This window comes from Saccopteryx leptura, chromosome 6 (assembly GCF_036850995.1).
Source record: "Saccopteryx leptura isolate mSacLep1 chromosome 6, mSacLep1_pri_phased_curated, whole genome shotgun sequence".
In the NCBI taxonomy this organism is placed as follows: Eukaryota; Metazoa; Chordata; class Mammalia; order Chiroptera; family Emballonuridae; genus Saccopteryx; species Saccopteryx leptura.
Genome location: NC_089508.1, coordinates 49686315 through 49710465, shown reverse-complemented (window position 1 = coordinate 49710465; position 24151 = coordinate 49686315). Strand labels below are relative to the sequence as shown.

The following is a 24151-nucleotide window of genomic DNA, read 5'->3' as shown; positions in this document are numbered from 1 at the left end:
CCTCTCCCCCTCTCACTTTGCTTCTCTCTCTCTCTCTCTCTCTTCTCTTCCCATAGCCATAGCTGGATGAGAGTGAGTTGGCCCTGGTGCTGAGGGTGGCTCCATGGCCTCCACCTCAGGTGCTAAGAAGAGCTCGGTTGCTAACGTCCCAGATGGGCAGACATCACCCCCTAGTGGGCTTCCCAGGTGGATCCTGGTGTGGGCACATGTGGGAGTCTACCTCTTGCCTTCCCTCCTCTCACTGAATAAAAAAGTATAATAATAATATAATTTGCTCTTCTATTTCTAATTTATTAAGGTAGAAATTTAGGTCATTGATTTCAGACCTTTTTTAAGATTTAGAAGTGTGTCCTTTAGTTTCCAGATTTTGGGGGTTTTATTTTTTGTTTTTTTATATGTTCTGATTTTAATTTAATTCCCATTGTAATCAGAGAATATACTTTGTATCTTTTTTTTTTTTTTTCGAAGCCAGAAACGAGGAGGTAGTCAGACAGACTCCCACATGCGCCCGACCGGGATCCACCCAGCACGCCCACCAGGGGGCAATGCTCTGCCCATCCGGGGCGTCGCTCTGTTGCCACCAGAGCCACTCTAGCGCCTGAGGCAGAGGCCACAGAGCCATTCTCAGCGCCCGGGCCAACTTTGCTCCAATGGAGCCTCGGCTACAGGAGGGGAAGAGAGAGACAGAGAGGAAGGAGAGGAGGAGGGGTGGAGAAGCAAATGGGCGCTTCTCCTGTGTGCCCTGGCCAGGAATCGAACCCAGGACTCCTGCATACCAGGCCGATGCTCTACCACTGAGCCAACCGGTCAGGGCTACTTTGTATCATTTTAAATCTTTAAAATTTATTGAGACTAGTTTTATGGCTCAGAATGTAGTCTGTCTTGGGTAATGGTTCTGTGTGTACTTGAAAAGAATGTGTATTCTGGTATAATTGATCGAATGAAATGTCCTATAAATGTCAGTTAATTCAAGTTGGTTGTTAGTGTTGTTCAATCTTCTAGATGATTAATTTTCTGTCTTTTTGTTCTATCAATCTTTGGGAGATAAGTGTTGAAATTTCTGACAATTGTGGATTTTTCTGTTCTTTCTTGCAGTTCTTTCAGTTTTTGTTGTGTGTGTTTTGAAGCTGTTAGTTTAAGATTCTTATAGCCTCTTGATGATTTGATTCCTTTATCATTATGAAATGACCCTATTTTTCCTTAGTAATTGTTTTTGCTGTGAAATATACTTCTCCAGCTCTCTTGATTAGTGTTAACCTGGTGTATCTTGACTGTCTTTTAATTTTAAATTTTTTGTTTGTATATTTAAAATGTGTTTCTTGTATACCACATTTTATCCAACCTGACAGTCTCTTTTTATCAGGAGTTCAGACCATTTACATCTAATGTAATTGCTAATGTGATTGGGCTTATGTCTGCCATCTTGCTATTTGTTTTGTCCTATCTGTTCTTTGCTTTTTTCCTCTTTCCCTGTCGTCTTTGGAAGAGGTGTAAAGCTTTTTTACCTTCATAGTTAAATTGCTTTAACTTCTCTCCAACCACTTATTTTCTTGGAGGAACTGTAATGAAGTTGACCTAACATGTCAGTCCCTGGGTATTGAATGAAAAGAGTATCTGAGGTAGCAAATACTATTCCATAGAGCCAAACCATGTGTGCTGAAGCCTTACCTATTTCTAGGTTAGTCTGACTTGGCCCTAGAAATGAATTGGCCCTCCCCACTTAGGCCAGATTCTGTTAATTCCAAGTGTGCTATTGCCCACTGGGTTTGCAGCCATATGTGCAATTTGAGAGTCCCAATAAGCCTGATACGGCTTTAGAAATGAATCTAGATTTCTGCTAGGGCAGAAAGAATTTATCCTTATTATTTTCAGCCCAGATTTCCATGGTCATTCAGATAAGCATCTGGTATGAGGTCTAGCAATAATGGTATGTGATTTTTACCTGGAATAGCCTCTGTTAAATAAATATCTTCTTCTGGCAACAGTGATATTAGATATCTGTTTAACAGTTTGAAGTTTCTAAAACATTGATCTTTTATACAGAGAATAATCATTAATCTCATGTTTCTATTGCTTTGGATACTAAGTTTTCTTTTGTTGATTTTTATTGACTTCTTGGGCTTTTTTTCCCTTGTTTTCTGTAAGAATATTAGCACATTTGTAAACATCTGCAAAACACTTTTATAATAGATTGGAATGTGGAAAAACCCAATCCTGAAGGTAGATGCCTTTACAGTCAAGTTTTTGAAGACTTATGCTGTGGTACCTTTGTTTAATCACCGGGTGAGGTAGTATGTCGTGATAGAAAACACTGGACTTCGATTTGAAAGAACTGTTATAGTCCACGTGAAACACTGATAGTTCATTGACCTTGAGCAAGTCAGTTAATCTCTTTATGACTCAGTTTTTCCATCTGTAAAGTATGTGTATGTATGTTGAAGATGGGAGAGGATGTGATTATATCTGCATGCTTATTGTACATTCAGTATGAAGATAGTAATAGGTAAAGATTTAGTAGTTCTGTGGAAATATATATAACACTGTCTGTACAAATACAAATGTTAAAATAATATTCATAAAATTATTTTCTCAGCTCAGTCAAGTCCTGTTTGAAAAATTGCTTAGCTTCATATAAGTAGTTTATTTCTTTATCACTGATAGTTTTTTTTAAAAAGGAAATGAAGTATATATACTGGTAAATTGGAAAAATGGATGGAAAACAGATGATATTATCTTAGACAAAGGTTATAAATTACCTATACAAATTTATAAAATCTCCTTAAAGTGTTTTGTGTTTTTTTTTAAATTGGGTACAGGTTCAGGTGTGAAACTTACTAACACATCATCTGGACACTGTCTCATGTGTCCATTGCCCCAAGCAAAGTCTCTTTAGTCTCCATTCCACGCTCCCCTTTTGCCTACCCCCACCTAACCCCAACCCCCTTTCCCTCTGGATATTACCACATTGTTGACTGTCTGTATATGTTATATATATGGTCTTTTTTGTTTTGTTTTGTTTTGGTTGTTGCTTAATCCCTTCACCTTCTATCATCCAGTCTCCCAACCCCCCACCCCTTTGACAGCTGTTGATCTGTTTCTTGTATCCTCTGTTTCTAGTTTGTTCTTCAGTTTAATTTGTTCATTAGATTCCACATATATAAATGAGATCATATGATATTTGTCTTTCTCTGACTGGCTTATTTCATTTAGCATAATAATCTGCAGGTCCATTTATGCTGTTGCAAAAGGTAAGATTTCCTTGTTTTTTACCGCTATGAAGTATTCCATTGTGTAAATGTACCACAGCTTCTTTATCTACTTATCTACTGATGGATACTTGAACTGTTTCCAGATCTTGGCTATCATAAATAACAGTACAGTGAACATAGGGGTGCATATAGTCTTTCAAATTAGTGTTTCAGGATTCTTAAGATATATTCCCAGTGGGCTTTTTTCATGCTGATAAAATTTGATTGAAATTTTTACTCATTTTCTCTTTTGCTCCTAGACTTTGAAAATTCTTAACGTTATATTTTATGAAATGTTGTATATGGGTTTTCCACTTTGGACTATCTATAAAAAATTATTTTTTATAATCAGAATCTGATTGCTTCCTGTTGTCTAGGATGATTCTGAACTTTTCTTCCCCTCCTAATTAGTATGCATTGAGGGGAATGCAAACTATTTTATTATAAGCCCAATGTGAGTATAATTAAGGAGTTAAATCTGTCAGAACGTAAATCACATAAAGTATGAATGTGAAATTTGGTACCTTTGACATTTTTGGGATTACTCCCCTATATTAGAATGGATCAGAGAGAGAATCCTCTTGGTTGGTACAGTCATTCATTAAACAAATATTAATACAGTGCCTACTATTGTATTTACATATCTCTCACCTATTACTAGATTGCTGATGTCTTGATCCTATTCATTATTCAACTTTTGGTTTCTTCAGTACAGTGCTTTTACTCATTGCTGTGTGCCTATATTAGTTATCTATTGCTGCTTATTAAATTATCTCAAAACTTAGCAGCTAAAAACAACATTTATTATCTCACAGTAGATCAGGAATTCAGTAACAGCTTAGGTAGGTCTCTTAGAAAGCTACAATCAATGAGTTGACTGGGCATACAAGCAGCCATCCATCCTAAAGCTTGCTGTAGAAAGAACCACTTCCTAGCTCACTTACCTGGTTGTTGGCAGGTTCATTTCTTGTTGGGATTGGTCAGAGACCTCCCTCAGTTCTTTGCCACAAGGACCTCTTCATAGAGCTTCTCTCTCAGAGTAAGCAGTTGAGATCAGAGCAAGTAAGTGAGAGGGCAAGAAAAAGTACCAGCAAGGGCATCACAGTCCTTTGTAACCCAAAGAAGCGACATCACATCACTTTCACCATATTCTTTTCTTTAGAAGGAAATTACTAGGCCCAGCTCACACTCAGAGGAACAGGACATTACACAGCATGCGAATACTAAGACGCAGAGATCATTGTGCTGCATCTTAGAAGTCTGCCACCCAGTCCCCAAACCTGGTACTATAAAGTGCTCAACTTGTTGAATGAATTAACCTTTTCCCCATACCCTCCTAACTGGTAGCATGCCTTTGTAAGAGGCTGGCCAGGGGTACAAATTAAGTTTGAGACTGTCAAACAATAACTTGCTACTTAGGGATTCTTTCAACCCATGTTCGTGGTGTCATTAGTGATTTGCTTTAATGAAATAAGTTAGTATTGGTAAAAAGTCGAAATCATTTAAAAAAATTTTAGGACCTAAATGAAACCAGGAATACTATTTAAGAAAATCAGAATACATGCAACATATAATTTAATGATAATTCAAGAAACAGTCAACAGCAAGCTATATTTTGAGATAATTCAAGCTTCCCAGTCATTCCCAACACATATATTTTATTACCTATCTATACATAATGATATACCAAAATCTGCACAATTGAAGTATAAATAAATTTCTACTTTAAGATAATCTTTCCTTACCAAAATAAGCTTTTAATGGCTAGAATAAGAATTAAGTCATAGATTTTAGTTTTTTAACTTTTTGCATAATTTAAATGTTGAGGCAATTTAATCTTAAGAACTAAGTAATTCAGTCATAGGCTTGTAACCTGTTAGATATTAGAAATGACTTTTTCAACCCTATCTTTTTACAGATGAGGAAGTGGCTACCCAGTGACATACCCAGGGTTGCTGGTGGTAGAGTCAATGCCAGATCCTAGACCTCCTGACTCCGTTTAGTGCCCTGTACCATGCCACATTGCTAATAATAAACCACACTGGAACCACTTGGGGATCTTAAGAATACTGATGCCTGTCCCATGCCCAGATATTCTGATTTAATTGGTATGGGATAGAACTTGAGCATTGGGATTTTTAAAAGCTTTAAGTCTGGGAGACTGCTCAGTAAAGGTATTAGTGTGCTTAAGGACTTGGAACCAGGGTGAAATCAATAGTATAGATTTCCATCCGTTCTGATTCTTTAGTCATATATTTGGCTAGGTTTTTTTCTGGGCAATAAGAAAAGTCTTTGCATTGAGAAATAGTCAAGAGTTTTGCTGAACAAAAGCTTTCTAGCTCTTTTTTTTTTTAAGTGAGAGGAGGGGAGATTGATAGACCCGCATGCGCCCAAACGGAGAGCCACCCGGCAACACCTGTATAGAGTTCATGCTCAAATCAACCAAGCTATTAGTGCCTAAGGCTGACATGCTCAGACCAACCCAGCTATCCTCAGCACCCAGGGCCATTGCTCAAACCACTTGAGCCACTGGCTACAGGAGAGGAAGAGAGAGAGAAGGGGGAGAAAAGCAAATGGTCATTATGCTTCTCCTATGTGCCCTGAGCAGGAATTGTACTCAAGATGTCCACATACTAGGCAGATGCTCTATCCACTGAGCCAACTGGTTAGGGCCTAACAAGCTTTCTTAATAAAGTTGCCCTTCCACTCATAAGTATATATTTAGTAAATAAGATAGCCTGAACAAGATTCTTCATACATATGAAATAGGGGAACAGTTCTTTGACACTGATCAGGCTAGGAGAAAGTCTTTAGCCATCTGTGTTGTTGCATGTTCTGCTGTTGTTTTAACTAGATAAATTCTAATTACTGTTAAACAGATTGTTTATGAGGTTGTTTTTAATATTTTAAAGCAAGTGTATAAATATAAAGGGGCAAAAAAATGGTTCCAAATTTAAAAACAAAAGGCCTTTCCTTTAAAAGTAAGTGAATCAGGATTTGACATACTGAGTTAATAACACATTTCTGTGTATGCCCTTGGTACTGTAGGTCTCAAAGAATGGGAAATTTGCAGTTTGATTATAACCATTCTATAGGGCTGTCAAGTACTCTTCGTTGGCACAAGGTGGCCTACCGTTGTAACTAGAAAATACTAATTTTTTGTTTGAAGATACCTGTTCTTTTAATGAGCTCTTTCCTTTGTAATGGCAGGTGTGAGAAGTGTGAAGTAGAAGAGTTAAGAACAGGAGATTGTGATCAGATTGAAGCATATAAGAATTTTAGATCTTTTATTGAAGTGTAGTGTAGGATGATATGAGGCTATATATTTGGGTTGCTAGAATAGAGGTTAAAAGGGATGTATTAGTTTTCCATTGCTGCCATAGCACATCACTACAGACTTAGTGGTTTAAACAACAAAAATTTATTGTGTTATGTAGGTCAGTAGGACAACACTGGGTTCCCACAAAGCTAAAATCAAAATTTCGGGCTGGTGATGTTCCTTTCTGGAAACTATAGAGCAGGATTCTTTTCCTTGCAGTTTGCCTTGCTGGCTGCTAGATGAGGGCTCTTCCCAGCTCCTGGAAACCACCCTGTTCCTTTACTTGTGGCCTTCTTTTGTCCATTTTAAAAGTCAACAACAGGTCAAGTCCCTTTAAAACTTCCAATATCTACTCCTGCCTCACAACTTTGACCCATCTTCTGTTTTTCTCTTCCACTTTCAAGGACTGTGTGATTAAATTGGGCCTACTTGGATAATCCAGGATAATCTCCCCATCTCAGTGTCTTTAACCATAATTATAACTGAAAGTCCCTTTTCCCATGTAAGAAAAGCTAGTCTAGGGGTTAGGGTGGAAGGGCAAGAATCTTTTTGAAGAGCCATTAAAGGAGGCTAGGTTCCTGGAGTCAAGGAAGCCGGGTATCAGTATTGACAGAACTGTTGAAAGTCTTCATTCATCCAACAAATAATATTTGAGTACTTTGTGCTAGGTATTTCAGTAGACTCTGAGGTTACTGTGGTAGACAAGACATGGTCCCTGTCCTTATGTATATAGCAGTATACTTATTTTTTTTTTTAAAGTGAAAAACATATAACAATACTTTATAAAGGATTGTTTGTGTATTTTACATTTATATAAGTTCTTTGAAAGCAGGTACTCATTCATCTAGTGTGTTTTTGTTTTGGCCCTTTCCTCACCCTGCCACTATAACACTGTTTTACATACTAGATACTCAACAGATGTCGTTAACAAAGGCTTTTGTTTTTACTCTGTATTAGGAAATTGATTTAACTCTCTTTTCTGCCATGTTCTACTCCAAAAGCAGTAAAGAATTTTGAGTTCAGTAATCCAGATTCAGATGACAGTTTAAGATTCTGCTTAAAAAGGCCTTAAGAATTATCATCTACTCCATTTTATTTTTTAGTGAAAACACTGAAGTGTTAAAGGCAGCTTTACAAAGGCTGTCATTATATGTATTAATTGGCAAGCTTTTGCTTTTTTCCCCTGCATTCAGTAGCCATAAAGTACTTATTCAAATAAAAAATAATCAGCAGTTGCTTTAAAGCAGTATTCATCAATAGATAGTGAACAGTTGCCAACCTAGAAGCACATTAAAACCAACTTCTCAATATGGCTTTTCTGTGAGTGGATAGACTTTATAAAATAATGGAAGAGATTTACTATCTGTTGCTTACTACATGAGTGAGCTTCTGTTTCCCTCATATACAATTCCCTATTACACTCCCACTATGTGCTGTCAGTCAACTCATGGAAAAACCGCAGGATTCAGGATTCTTACATATTGTTCGAAGACCTCTAGAGACAGTTACCTAATTTTTTCAGAGATGGTCAAGGTTACAAATCTGTGTTACATAGTTTCCCAAAGGAGCAGTGGGGAATTTTAGTAATGCTGAATTTGAGCAAGCATAGGTATATACAATTTATAGATAATCTACCCAGACATTAATTTCTAACTTGACCATTACAGCATTTTTTAAAAATCAGAACTGCTAGTGAATGGCTAAATATACCTGGTAACACCAAGTTTGGGGTATACAGTGTAAATGTCACATGGGTTCTTAGGGTACCTTAATACATACCAAGTTCTACAGCCAATATTCTTTCATGATTCTTTGGCAATTTAACATTATTTATGGATAATTTCTTGTCAGTATTACTCTTTAGGTCTCTAAATAGCCTAAATGTGTTTATACATATTTTGTTTCTGAAAAAATAACTTTTGGAATAGTGGATAGAAAATTCACTTTATTTGCTTATAGAGAGATGGCTGTTATCATATTAAGTTTGGATGGTACAGCCCTGGCCAGTGGCTCAGTGGATTAGAGTGTTGGCCCGGCATATGGATGTCCCAGGTTCAATTCCCAGTCATGGCACCCAGGAGAAGCAACCATCTGCTTCTCTCTCCCTTCTCTCCCTCTGCCCCTTCTCTCCCTCATCCCCTCCCGCAGCCAGTGGTTCAGTTGGTTGGTCCAAGCTCATCAGCCTCAGGTGCTGAGGATAGCTCAGTTGATTTGAGCATGGACCCAGATGGGGTTGCCAGGGTAGATCCTGGTCCAGGCACCTGTGTGAGTTTGTCTCACTATCTCCTCTCCCATTTTCCTCAAAAAAAAAAAAGAAAAGAAAAAGAAAGTTTGGATGATACTAACGGGTAAAGAAAGGTAATAACTACTTTTATTTTTTAAACATGAACTAATGCACTATAATCTTTAAAATGTTAGTAGACAATACTTACCTGGCAGGGGAGATACCATGATCATGAAAGTGGTTTTCCCAGGGCGAGGCTTATCCATTGCACTCCGGATGTGCTGACCCCTGCGATTTCCCCAAATGTGGGAAACTCGACTGCATAATTTGTGGTAGTGGGGGACTGCGTTCGCGCTCTAAAAAAAAAAAGTGTTAGTAGACATTGTTGATTTCTGTGAACTTCTATCTTAGTGTCTAGGAAAGCGTAGCATACTGTTGGATTTAGTTCATATGTAAAAATTCTTATTACAGGGAAACTTGAAAGCTGGAAGTATATCAGTGAAGGGAGCAATGATAAAAATGACTGAGGTTCTCTTGATTTTTTTGAAAAGAGAAAAAATCCTTTGTGGTTATGGACATTAAAATAGAGTAATTTAGGCCCTGGCTGGTTGGTTCAGTGATAGAGTGTCGGCTTGGTGTGCAGGAGTCCCGGGTTCGATTCCTGCCCAGGGCACACAGGAGAAACGCCTGTCTGCTTCTCCACCCTTCCCCTTCTCCTTTCTCTCTGTCTCTCTCTTCTCTTCCCACAGCCAAGGCTCCATTGGAGCAAAGTTGGCCCGGGCGCTGAGGATGGCTCCATGGCCTCTGCCTCAGGCACTAGAATGGCCCTGGTTGCAACAGAGCAACGCCCCAGATGGGCAGAGCATCGCCCCCTGGTGGGCATGCCGGGTGGATCCTGGTCAAGCGCATGCGGGAGTCTGTCTGACTGCCTCCCTGTTTCCAACTTCAGAAAAAAAAATACAAAAAAAGAAAAAGAAAAAATAGAGTAATTTAAATACATGCAGTATCACAGAAAGGTGAAATTTACTGTCCTATGGTAAAGCTTTTGACAGATGCATAGAATCTTTAAAGTCAGGGTAGAATTATTAAAAGCAGCTTTATTTAGTAAATTGAGCGTATACTGAGAAGATCACAGAAGGAATAAGCACATTTTAATGGGTGTTGAAACAACTGAAATGACCTATGAGCTGTTAAAGCAACTACATACAAATAGCTTCAGTTAGAAAGGGTAGGGTTCCAGATAAAAGGCGTATATTTTTCCAAACATGTCTCTGGGAAAAATAATCCTCAATTCTTGAAGCAGGCCAGTTCACTTTTAATCAGATGTAATATTAGGAAAACAAAAGGCCTTAAGGCAAAAACTGTTCCTTAAAGAAGTATTTTGGTTTTCATTTAGAATTAGTGTAGCTGTAGATTGGTCTTTTATAAAATCTGATTCCTTTAAATAAAATGTAGCAATATGCAATTGTTACTAAATTTACTAGCACAACTGAATACAGTTGTATCCCTTAAAAAACAAGTAATCATTGAGTTTTACTTAAATAGAAGTATTTGACTGAATATGATTTTAAAAACACCTAAAATAAACAGGAATCAAATAGATTAAATAATATAAAGGTGTTTAGGACAGGTAGTACCTTTGCACTCATGTTTTTGTTTTTTTTTAATTTTTAATTAATTCCTGTAGTATATGGATTTGAATGTTTTGTGCTATGTGTATGTATAGTATGTAATGGAAGCTTACAGTTCTAGTTTATTAGTTGGGTACAGTTCTAGTTTATTAGTTGGGGTAAGATAAATTCTTGCAGAAGAATACAATTAATTCTGAAATACTATGTTATCTTATTTACATTTTTGTTTTACCTTGTCCTATTTATTCAAATAAAACAAGTAATTTTTACCCTGATAATAAAGGTGGAAACAAATGATTGCTTACTTTTTTACTTTTAGAATGCTCTCTATGGTTTTGAAGAGAATTAATCACAAAACTTTTTTTCCCTCCCTGGAATTCTCTGACTATAAAGCGGTATTCTTTAAAAGAAAAAGAAAAGACAACTCTAATGGAAGTTCTTTTATGATGCCATTAAGTAGATGTCAGGATTTACTCTTCAATTAGATGGGGTTGTGATTGTTGGCAGGTTAAATTCCTTTGCAGGTGATGCACTACCTAGAGGAAGTGATATTTAGGCTATTGGTCCTCTAGTGATTCTACGTGTCAGGACTGAGCTATGATATTTGTCACTGCTCTATCTTAAAATTAGCCAGAATAAACAAGAAAAATATAATAGCCTATAAAATCCAAACTAAATATCCTGGGAAAACCTTGATGATTTAAAGGTTGTTTGTTTAAGTATCATAAATTTACTTTTAAAAATGAACATGCAGTAAAATTTACTTTTTCTATATACAGTTGATGAATTTATCATTTCAGGCAGTTTAATTCATAAAACTACATGCTATCCCTATCTCATTGTAGTTGTTCCGTCCCCTCCCCGTCTTGACAACCCCTGTCATTTTAGTTTTGTCTTTTCAAAAATGATTATTAATGGAATTATACACGATATAGCTATTTGAAAGAGTTACACATGCATTTATTTAGCTTAATGCCTTAAGATTACTTTTAATTGCTGAGTAGTATTCAGTTGTATGGATGGATATACCAGAGTTTGTTTATCCATTCATTCATTGAAGAACTGAGTTGTTTCAAATTTTTAGCTAATTTGAATAGAGAAGCTACAAGCATTCATGTACAAGCTTTTGTGTGAATGTGAGTTTTCATTTCTCTTGAGTAAATGCATACTAGTGAGATTGCTAGATATGATAGTAAATGTATATACTATTTTAATACATTTATTTATTTATGAGAGCGAGAGAGAAATGTTGATTTATTGTTATATCTATCTATGCATTAATTGGTAGATTCTTTACGTTCCCTGACCAGGGATCAAACCTGCAACCTTGGTGTATAGGACAACGTCTGCCAAGTGTATAATTTAACTTTATAAGAAATTGCCAATCAAATAAGCCCCCTGCTGAGATCAGTAAACAATACCACTGAGTTAAGAAAACTTGAGAAGAAAACAAATAAATCAAGACTTCAAAGAGGCTCTACTAGGTAAGGAGATCACAGCTGGAAGAAGTCTACAAGTCATAGAGAATAATGCGTAGGCAGAGGAGAGTAAGTCATATGCTTCAATAAGATAAATCCTCTGATCAAGTCTTGGACAAATCGGAAGTAATCAAATTACTGGATACGGAGTATAAAATAATGATTTTTAGGATGCTTAAAGATTTCAAAGCTACAATGGATGGAATTAATGAACACTTCAATAAATAAATTGAAAGCATCAGAAAGGACACGGAAATCATAAAGGAGAACTAGACAGAAATGACAAACACAGTATCAGAAATGAAGACTACACTGGAAGGAATTAAAAGCAGGCTGGATGACGCAGAGGATCTAATCAGTGACTCAGAGGACAAGATAAGTGAAAGCATGGAAGTGGAGCAGTATAAAGAAAAGAGACTGAAAAAATCTGAGGAAACTCTAAGAGAGCTCTGTGACAACCTAAAGAGAAACAACATCTGCAACATAGGGGTTCCTGAAGAAGAGGAGAAAGAACAAGAGTTAGAGACAACTTGTTCAATGAAATGATAGCTGAAAACTTTCCTAAATTGATGCAGGAAAAAAGTCACACAAGTTCAAGAAGCACAGAATTCCCTTAAAGAGAAACCAAAAAAAATCTACACCAAGACACATCAAAATTAAAATACCAAAGCTAAGAGATAAAGAGAAAATATTAAAAGCTGCTAGAAAAAAAATGGCTATCACCTACAAAGGTGCCTCCATAAGGATGACATCTGACTTCTCAACAGAAACGAGGCCAGAAAGGAATGGCAGGACATTCAAAGTAATGTAGAACAAGAGCCTACAACCAAGACTTCTTTATCCAGCAAGGCTATCGTTTAAAATTGAAGGAGAAGTAAAAAGCTTCTCAGACAAAAAAAACAAACTGCAGTTTCTGTAGGATGATGTGGCATCATGTGCGCATGTGCAGATGGTGACTTAACACTATGTATACAGCGGAGCAGCCCACGGCCATGCCAGTCGAGATGTGGATGGTACAGAGGAAAGTTTAGTGTGTCTGTGGCTTGCTAAATTCGAATGCGTGACCAAAGTGCAACGTGAATATCAGTGCATTTATAACGAAGCTCCACCACATAGGAATAACATTACTCGGTGGGATAAGCAGTTGAAGGAAACCGCAGTTTGGTGGATAAACCCCGTTCTGGAGGCCATCAGTCAGTGACGAGTCTGTAGAGGCTACAGTGATTTTCAACCTTTTTTTTCATGGCACAAACACACACTAATTACTAAGGTCAGTGTCCCTGACTAAATACAACCATTTTCATCTCATGGCACAAATAAATAAGTTACTAAGGAAGAAGAGGTCAGGGCCCCTTTTTCTTTAGTAATTAGTTTATGAGTGCGTGAGAAACAAAGGTTGAAAATCACTGCATGGGATAGCTACCTAAGGAGCCCTAAAAAATCAGTGTGTGAGCCCACATCGAACTGCACTGAATTGTTATAAAACTGGGAGAGTTTTCCTCTTATTTGGTGCAGATCTCACATTTCTATCATGTTTTGTTGCTTTCCTGTGACCGGTCAAAAGTGCATCATGACTTTACAGACACTGTATTATCTCCCTGTTTGTAGCTTGTCTTTACATTATCTTAGGTATCTTTGCACAGCAAGAGTTTTTAATTTTGATAAAGTCTAATTCATTATCATTTTTTACTTAATGGAGTCATATTTAAGAACTCTTTGCTTGGACCTAAGTAACAAAGATTTTGTTCCCCTCTTTTTTTGGTAAAAGTTTTATAGTTTCATATTTTACATTTAGGCTTATGATCCATTTTGAATTAATTTTCATATAAAACAAGAAGTATAAGCTAAACTTCCTTTTTTTTCTTTGCATATGGATAGTCAGTTGTTCCACACCATTTGTCAAAAAGACTATCCCTTTCTCATTGTATTTTCTTTGCACCTTTTTCAAAAATTGGTTGGCCATGTTGTGTGAAACTGTTTGTGGATACATTCTGTTCCGTTGATCTATATATCTATCCCTGTGCCACTATCAGACTGTCTTGATAACCATAGCTTAAAGTCTTAAAATTGAATAGGGTGATTCCTCCAACTTTCTCCTTTTTTAAAAATTTGTTTTTAATAGTTTTGGCTACTTTAGCTCTTTTGCCTTCCATATTAATTTTTGAATCAGCTGTCTATAACTACAAAAGGTCCTGGGATTTTGATTGAAATTATGTTAAATTTATACTGTATACCATATTGGGAGAGAATTGACATCTTTACTGTTTTGAGTTTTGCAGTCTGTAAGCATAGTCTGCCTTTCTGTTAACTTAGATCTTCTTTTACAAACAAACAAACAACCCTCACGGAAGTAATAAATGAATTTATCAAGGTAAAAAATATAAGGTCAATATCAACTATATTTCTTTTTTTTTTTTTTTTTTTTTTTTTAAATTTTTTTTTAAATATTTTATTTATTGATTTTTAGAGAGAGGGGAGAGAGAGAGAGAGAGAGAGAGAAGGGGGAGGAGCAGGAAGCATCAACTCCCATATGTACCTTGACCAGGCAAGCCCAAGGTTTCGAACCGGCAACCTCAGTGTTCCAGGTTGACGCTTTATCCCACTGCGCCACTACAGGTCAGGCTCAACTATATTTCTATATACAAAACAATGAGAACTTTTTTGGTAGGCATGAATCCAAATATATTAATAATTATATTAAATGTAAAAGAACTACAAAGTATAAAAAGAATAGTAGAAACATTCTTTAAATATAATGGCATAAGTAATGAGACCATTGCTGAAAGGGGTCAAAAGCCAGGGAAAATGAGCCCCTCCTGACAATGGCAATGACAAAGAAACTCCCCCATAGAGTTTCCAGAAAGAAATTAAGTCTTGCTGACACCTGAAGTTTAGGCCTCAAACTTGACTTCCAGAACTGTAACACAATAAAGTTTTGCTGTTTATGCCAGTGTTTGTGGTAATTTTTTAAAATTTGCATGCAATGATACAAAACCAATGCAATGGATCATAAAACAAACCTTTTACAAACTGAAAAGAAACTGAAACCACACATAGAATGTATCTGACCATAATTAAATTTGACTAGATATCTGTAACAGAAAGATAACAGAACAATCTCCAAACAATAGGAAATGTTAAAACATACTTTTAAGAAATCCATGGGTTGAGCCTGACCAAGGGGTGGTGCAGTGAATAGAGCATTGGACTGTGACATGGAGGACCCAGGTTCAAAACCCCGAGGTTGCCGTCTTGAGTGCAGGCTCATACAGCTTGAGTGTGGGGTTGCTGGCTTGACTGTGGGATCATAGACATGACTGCATGGTCACGAGATTGAGCCCAAAGGTCGCTGGCTTGAAGCTCAAGGTCACTGGCTTGAGCAAGGGGTGACTTGCTCTGCTGTAGACCCCTGGTCAAGGCATATACGAGGAAGTAATCAATGAACAACTAAGATGCTGCAGTGAAGAATTGATGCTTTTCATCTTTCTCCCTTCCTGCCTGTCTGTTCCTATCTGTCCCTCTCCCTGACTCTGTCTTTGTAAAAAAAAAAAAAAAGATTAGTAAGAAATAAAACAGTTCTTATTTTTAAGTATCATGATTATCTACAAAGTATAAATAAAAAGATAGATTTAACTATAGTAAGTTGTTTTATAAAGATTTATTCTGCCAAACGTAGCGAAAATCTGACATAAAGTACTTGGTAAGTAATTATTATTATATGCTTTAACTTGCTGTAACTCTGCTTTATAAATTTTATAAAGTAAAGTTACTTCCCTACTTTATAAATCACCGTTACTGTGGAACCGGTAGGCGGTTAGAAAATTTTACTACTAACAGAGATACAAAAGTGGGCGCTAGGTATAAAAAGGTTGACTACCCCTGTTATAAACAATGGGAATTTATTTCTCAGAGTTTTGGAGGCTGAGAAGTTCAAGATCAAGGTGCCAGCAAATTTGGTGTCTTGTGAGGACTCACTTTCTGGTTAATAGATGATTGTCTTTTTGCTGTGTCCTCATGTGATGGGAGAGGTATAAAAGGGCCCTGATTTCATCTATGAGGCAGGGGCCCAATCACCTCTCTAAGGCCCTACCTTCAAATACCATCACATTGGGAGGTAGTATTTTAACATAAATTTTAGGAGTAACACAAACATTCAGTCTATAGCAGTCAATGTTTTAATTTTGTAGATCCTGATCAATATCATTGTATAGCTTTCAGGTCAATAAAGAAAAGTTCGGAAATGAATATCCAAGGTTTATTCTCACAGGAGATAAAGTACAAACATCTTTAATTGACCACTAGGGGATTTTCTTTTAAAAATGTTAAGTATTCTTAAAAGCTTTTCTTTATATATAGTCACTTTATTTTCTATCAAAAATTGTTTTAAAATAAAAACAATTTGATTCACAGAATTTGTTATCAAGAAAGGTATACAGGCCCTGGCTGGTTAGCTCAGTTGGTTAAGCATGTCCTCCCAAAACCACAAGGTTGCGGGTTTGATCTCCGGTCAGGGCACACACAAGAAGCAACCAAGGTATGGACGACTTGAGTGGAGCAACAAATGAATGCTTCCTTTACCCCTCCCTTCTCTCCCCTTCCTCTCTCTGTCTGAAAAAATAAAAATTAAGCCCTGGCTGAATAACTTGGTTGGTTGGAGCATTGTCCTGGAGCATGGAGGTTGCTAGTTAAATTCCCCCATCAGGGCACATACAGGAACAGCTCGGTGTTCCTGTCTCTCTCTCCTTGTCCCTAAAAAAAAAAAAAAAAAAAAAAAAAGAGTACACACACTTGAAAGAGTAAAATGAAAGCTATTTTTTAAGGCTTTCTTTAAAAAAAAAAAATTATTTTGGAATAATTTTAGATATACAGGTAAGTCCTAAAGATAGTACAGAGCTTTTGTATATTCTCTCCTTAGCTTCTCTAGATGGTAACATCTTATATAACCGTGGTACAATGGTCAGAATGAAAGAATCAGAAATCACTACTAAAGAACAAACTTTATTAGGATTTCACCAATTTTTCCACTAATGTCCTTTTTCCAGGAGCCTACATTATTTGTCATACTTTCTTCATCTCCTCCAATCCAACAGTTCCTCAGTCTTTCCTTGTATTTCATTTCCTTCATACTTTGGAAGTGTGAAGTTGGTCAGGTATTTTGTAAATGTCGTTCAATTTGGTTTTCTCTGATGTTTTTTTCATAGTTAGATTGGATTTACAGATTTGGGAAAAGAATACTGGAGAGGTGATGTGTCCTCAGCGCATGATATCAGGGGTTACTTGGTGTCAATATGACTCATTACTGGTGATGTTATTAAGCTTGATCACTTGATCTTGGTGATGTCTGCCAGATTTTGCCACTGTAAAGTGACTGTTTTCTCTTAATAAATATTTGGGGAAAATACTTTGAGGTTACACAAATAATCTTGTTTCCCCTTAAGCATTTGGCCACTAATTTTAATATTAACTAGTGGGTCTTGCCTACAGCAATTATTACTGATATTCTAATGGTGATTTTCTATTTTATTTCTTCCTCTACATTCGTTAATTATAATTCATCTGTAAGAAGGAGTTGTCCCTCCCCACATTTATTTTATTTAATCATTTATTTATGCAAGTGCACAGTCATGGATATTTATTTTATTCTCTGGATTAGAATCAGTGCTGTTGTTATTTATTTTGTTGCTCAAATTGTTTGAGCTTTGGCCACAGGGAGCCCTTTGAAATTTGCTTCTGTGTCCTTTCTGCCTGTTTTGTTTTCTTTTGTTTTAAGTAATTTCCTACTTTCTGCCTCTACAAGATGCTCCAGGCTCATCCTGTATTTTTCCTGTCCCAGGCATGAAATCAACCCTATTCTCCAGAGAGCCCAGTCCATCTTACTGAAAAGTAATATTTAAAAACCAGCTTCTAGATACTAGATATGTTCATTCCTACTGAAGCCTTACTACTTCTAGGCCTTTCAGTGGTTAGAGTAAGGAAGTGAATGCTTATGTACTCACCCATTTATATATGGGGAATTCACCCCTTTTATTTCTGGAGTACTCACCCATTTTTATATGGAGCACTCACCCCATTTATATATGAGGTGAGGCAAAAGTAGTTTTACAGTTGCTTCCAGGAAAAATAATACAATAATTAATAAATAATAATACAAGAATAAACTTTTGCATGCTCACAACTGTAAACCTACTTTTGCCCCACCCTGTATATATACCCATCTATTTTATTTCTGTATATACTATCTGTGTATACAGAAAACAAATTAGTTTATACTGATACCTCCCAATTCAATATAGCACCATACAGATTATTCTAGCATTCCTCTTGCTTATTTGTAACTACATTTACCTATTTGCTGTACATGTGTAGGTAGTAATTTTAGAATTGCTAACCCATACTCCTATGAGAAACAAGTTTACCAAACAGAATGCAGAGTTTGTGTAGTGTTCTTGTTTATCTTTATTCTCATAGTATCCAGCCAAAATGCTCTCTTCTAAAGTTAGTTAAGTCAGGTCTTTTCTTCCATATCTCCTTCAGTCTGTAATGTCATTCATTGTAATATAGTTAGATTCATTTTTCACATTTTGCATTCTATCTTCTTTTCCCTGACACCGTGGTTTGTTTTATTTTGTTTAATTTGTGTCCTGTAAAATTCACTCTTTGGTGTTGCCCAGATCTGGGTTTTAAGAAACGCATAGAGTCCTGTATTTACCAACAATTCCATCACCCTCTAAATTCCTTTGTAGTCAGCCCCTCTTCCTACCCCAAATCCTAGCAACTGATGATATATTTTCCATGCCTTTAGTTAGCATTTTTAAAAATATCATATAAATGGAATCACTGGCTTCTTTCACTTGACAAAATACATTTAATATTCATTCATCTATTGTATAAAGCATTAGTTTGTTCTTTTTTTTATTGCCAAGTAGCATTTCATTGTATTACCACAGTTTTGTTTGTATTTTTGAGAGGAGGGGAGTTAGTGAGACAGTCTCCCACATGCACCCAACTGGGATCCCCACAGCAACCTCTGTCAGGGGCTGATGCTCAAATCAATCAAGGTATTTATAGCACCTGAGACTGGCATGTTCTGACCAATTGAGCTATCCTCAGTGCCCGGGGTTGATGCTCAAGTCAATCAAGCCACTGGCTGTAAGAGGGGAAGGCGGAGAGAAGTGGGAGAGGAGCAGATGGTCACTTCTCCTGTGTGCTCTGACCCGGAATCAAGCCTAGGACTCCATATGTCAGGCCGACGTTCTATCCACTGAGCCAACCGGCCAGGGACTAACTACAGTTTGTTACCCATTTACCTGTTGAGGGATAGCTAGAATGTTTCCAGCTTTGGGAAATTATGAATAAGTTACTACAAACATTTATGTAAAGCTGTTTTGTATTGTTAACATGTTTTTCTATCTTTTTTAAAAATCTATTTTTATTTTTACTTTTAATTTATTGTGTTGAAATGGTCTCAAGTGTTCCACTTAATATAACACCCTCTACACACCTCATCATGCCCCCCATGCAAAGTTTCTTTTCACCCCTGTGTCGTCCCTTTATTTCCCCTCCTCCTAACTCCACCCCCTTTCCCTCTGTTTATCACTACTCTGTTGTCTGTATATATGTGTTATATATATGTTTTGGGCTAATTCCTACACCGTCTTTGATTCAGTTCCCTCTTCCCCTTTTTCTCTGACAGTTGTCCATCTGTTCCCTGTGACCCTGCCTCTGTTTCTATTTTGTTCCTCAGTTTATTGTGTTCATTAGATTCCACATATAAGTGATGTCATATGATACTTGTCTTTCTCTGACTGGCTTATTTCAGTTAGCATAATCTCCAGGCCCATTTATGCTGTCGTAAAAAATATGATTTCCTTCTTTTTATGGCCACATAGTATTCCTTGTGTAAATGTACCACTGCTTTGTTATCCACTCGTCCCCTGATGGACACTTGTGCTCTTTGTCTTTGTTTTTTATTTCTTTTGGGTAAATACTTGGGAGTAGGGTTATGAACTTGAGCGTAGTGTAACTGTGTATTTAACTTCATAAGAAACAGCCAAACTTTTTTCCAAGTGGCTACACAATTTTGCACTCCTACCATCAGTGCATGAGAGTCCCTGTTGCTCTGCATAGTCTTCAGCACCTTGGTATTATTAGTTTGCTTTTGTCTTTTAGCTGTTCTGCTATATGTGTAGGGGTATTTTGTGATTTTAATTTGCATTTTCCCAATGACTAATGGTGTTATGCCATTTATATGTTTGTGAAAGGGCAATTCGTCTCCTTTATATTCTCTTAATCTTCTCCTTTTATGATCAACCAGGTAGATAGAATTTTTTTCAGTATATTTTTTATCGAACTAGTTGCTGTCATCTCTGAATGTTTGGCTATATTTTATAATAAAAACATACATTTCCATATATGAGTTTTGGTTTTCTATGCTATTACAATAGAATTAATATATAGGGTTTTTTATGTAGCTGAGTATTTGAATAATTTCATTGTTGTCCAAAACTAGATTGCTTTATAAGAATCTATTGATGAATTATATCTTGGACTGAAAAGACATGTAAGACTAGGAAAGATGTAATATATTATACTAGTGCAATACAATCCAAGGTTGGCTTTGGATTGACAAACATCACGAGAAAAAGAAATTTTAGGGTTTTAGGTAAGATCTTTTCCCCTTTGTCTATCAAATGAGCAAAGAAAACCTGATACTTTCTTGGGATGTCTGTCAACATATGCAACCTTTGATATGTTCATATAAGTAGTCAGTTAATATTAGGTGAAAGAGATTACAAATGAATGAATATTTTTAAACATGGGCCTCTTTATATAAACATTTAAATTGACGAACAGGTTAAAAACACTGTATTTTCATAGGTACTCAACTCAGGGACCTGGGTTTTAAAGAGCATTTTATGAATTTGACTCCAATGGCAAGAGAAGTGAAGGCAAAAATTAATGAATGGGACTACATCAGACTAAGAAGTTTTTGCTCAGCAAGAGAAACTGATAACAAAATAAACAGAAAGCCAACTAAATGGGAAATGATATTTTCAAACAACAGCTCAGATAAGAGCCTAATATCCAAAATATACAAAGAACTCATAAAACTCAACAACAAACAAACAAACAATCCAATAAAAAAATGGGAAGAGGATATGAATAGACACTTCTCCCAGGAAGAAATACAAATGGCCAACAGATATATGAAAAGATGCTCATCTTCTTTAGCTATTAGAGAAATGCAAATCAAAACGGCAATGAGATACCACCTCACACCTGTTCGATTAGCTGTTATTAGCAAGTCAGGTAATAGCAAATGTTGGAGAGGCTGTGGAGAAAAAGGAACCCTCATACACTGTTGGTGGGAATGTAAAGTAGTACAACCATTATGGAAGAAAGTATGGTGGTTCCTCAAAAAACTGAAAATAGAACTACCTTATGACCCAGCAATTCCTCTACTGGGTATATATCCCAAAAACTCAGAAACATTGATACGTAAAGACACATGCAGCCCCATGTTTATTGCAGCATTGTTCACAGTGGCCAGGACATGGAAACAACCAAAAAGCCCATCAATAGATGACTGGATAAAGAAGATGTGGCACATATACACTATGGAATACTACTCAGCCATAAGAAATGATGACATCGGAACATTTACAGCAAAATGGTGGGATCTTGATAACATGATACGAAGCGAAATAAGTAAATCAGAAAAAAACAGGAACTGTATTATTCCATACGTAGGTGGGACATAATAGTGAAACTGAGAGACATTGATAAGAGTGTGGTGGTTACGGGGGGGGGGGGGGGAATGGGAGAGGGATAGGGGGTGGGGAGGGGCACAAAGAAAACAAGATAGAAGGTGACAGAGGACAATCTGACTTTGGGTGGTGGGTATGCAACATAATTGAACGACAAGATAACCTGGACTTGTTATCTTTGAATATATGTATCCTGATTTATTGATGTCACCCCATTAAAAAAATAAAATTATTAAAAAAAAAAACAAAAAAAAAAAAACACTGTATTTTTTGCTCCATAAGACGCACCTGATCATAAGACACCTAGAGTTTTAAGGAGAAAAATAAGAAAAATAATTCTGAACCAAATGGTATGTTAAAATACTTAATAAAATACCATATTTTTCACTCCATAAGAGACACAGACATTTTCCCCTCCACTTTTAGGGGAAAAAAGTATGTCTTATGGAGCAAAAAATACGGTAATATGTTGTTTCATTGAGCTAAATTAATAAAAATGTGTGTAATCCTCATTACCTGTTTTCTTGAGTTTCAAAGACTACTGCTAAAAAACCTGTAATTCATTAACTAATTAAATTCTTAGTTTATATTTAGCTTTTATCAGAATGGAACAAAGACAAAGTTTTAGTGAGTGATATTTTTTTTACACTATTTGAGCCTTATATTTATTGAGCCTTATTTTTATTATTACTGTTTTTATAAAGACCTATATTTAGTCTACTAGAATATGTACAAGGATACCATGTTATTTGAATAGATTTTTCTGTTTGCTGTATAAAGTTCTTTCAGGAACTTAACATATTACATAGAACATGTATTTTTTAAGTGACAGGAGGGGAGATAGTGAGACAGACTCCCTCATGTGCCCCAATCCTGATCCTCCTAGCAACCCCGTCTGGTGCCAGTGCTCAAAACTGAGCTATTTTTAGCACATGAGGATGACATGTTTGGACCAACCAAGCTATCCTCAGTGTCTGAGGCCACATTCGAACCAATTGAGCCACTGACTGTGAGAGGGGAAGAGGGAAAGAAGCAGATGTTCACTTCTCTTGTGTGCCCTGACCAGGAATTGAACCTGGTACATCCATACGCCAGGCCGTTGCTCTATCCACTGAGCTGCTGTCCAGGGCTGTTATATCAAATTTATGCTTAAATTAGAAAAATAATATATGCCTTAAAGGATATCATTCCTGTTACATCATTTGGGTAATTATGATTGATTCCCTAAATACAATTCTAGTTAAGTAGGTGCATTATCCCCTGTTTCAATAGGAGAAAGCTAAAACAGTATTTTATTTACATATTCAGATTCTGAACATGTTAGTATTATGAGTCGTTACAAATGGAAAGATAACTTCTTTTGTGCTTCAGAATGAGCATATCTTTTTAAACATCCTACTTGGTAGAGTGATTATGTCACTACTATTTCTAGTGGCTATACCCAGGTTTGTTGTAGTTATGATGATGACAGTCTTTGAATTTAGGCCAGCCAGTTTTAAATTGGAAGGTGCAACCCTTTCTTATAGTGGCTGCTCTGGTCACTGTTTATAACATAACTTATACTGTCCTACCTTCTTGGGCTCTCTTTGTAAATAAGATATAAATAAGACAATATTTTCCTAGCCTTGTGAGAGGGGCGAGAGTGCGAAAGTACTATATATATATTTATAACATAAGTATATATTTTATTTCCCTCTTCCCTCTTCCTGAATAGTGGGGATAAAAAAGGAAAGTATGGGTTTTTGTTTGTTTAGGTCTTGATGACAGCCTACTTCCTTATGTATGGAAGACTCAAAAAATGAGGTTTGTGACTTCAGTTGAGTATTCTTTAGGGTCAGAGACTAATAAACTGGCAGCTACAAGTAGTTGTGCTTGTATGACAGTTGACAGTATCAATTTTACCTGAAACAACCATTTCTAAAATTGGGGAATTGAGAAAGGATGAAGTTTAACTTCTTTTGAGCAACAGTTTTTTTGGTCAACTCCAAGTTGGGCACTTTCTTTTGTGTGTTATTTAGCTTAATCCTCACAGTTGGCTTCCATGGTGTGCATGGTTACCCACATTTTACAAGTAAAGAAAAATTATCCAAGGTAACACAGCTAGTAAGTCAGGATTTGAACCTTTGTTTTCTTACTTAAAAGTCCACACTCTTATCTACTGTGCTACACTGCTTCTCCTAAGATTAGAAAAATAACGAAAATTATTAGAAAGTCTCTAAAATTTTAAGCCTCTGGGAGGGAAGGTAATAATTAGATAAGACTGTGATTATCTCACCCTTATTTAATGTTTTCTTCACCCTTAAGGGGCATCACTTTTGGAAAATCTATGTTACACATGTTATGTGAGGGAACAGCCAGTATAGTATTCATTAATGCTAATTATGGGAGTGAGTCTCCAATTGATATCCCAGAAAGGATTCTCTAATGATATTGATTATAACTAATAGCTTTCTTGAAAATGAAAATCATCTATTTTAAGAAATA

General features: G+C 36.4%; 1 protein-coding gene and 1 non-coding gene across 2 annotated transcripts in view; both read left to right on the top strand.

Annotated features, from left to right (window-relative positions):
- The window catches only part of GLCE (glucuronic acid epimerase), a 98787-nt gene that overhangs the window by 27554 nt on the left and 47082 nt on the right, over positions 1–24151 (top strand). The gene's annotated exons all lie outside the window — the stretch shown is intronic.
- On the top strand, positions 8992–9150 carry LOC136377671 (U1 spliceosomal RNA). The gene has a single exon (XR_010746349.1). It is a non-coding gene; the product is annotated as a U1 spliceosomal RNA (small nuclear RNA).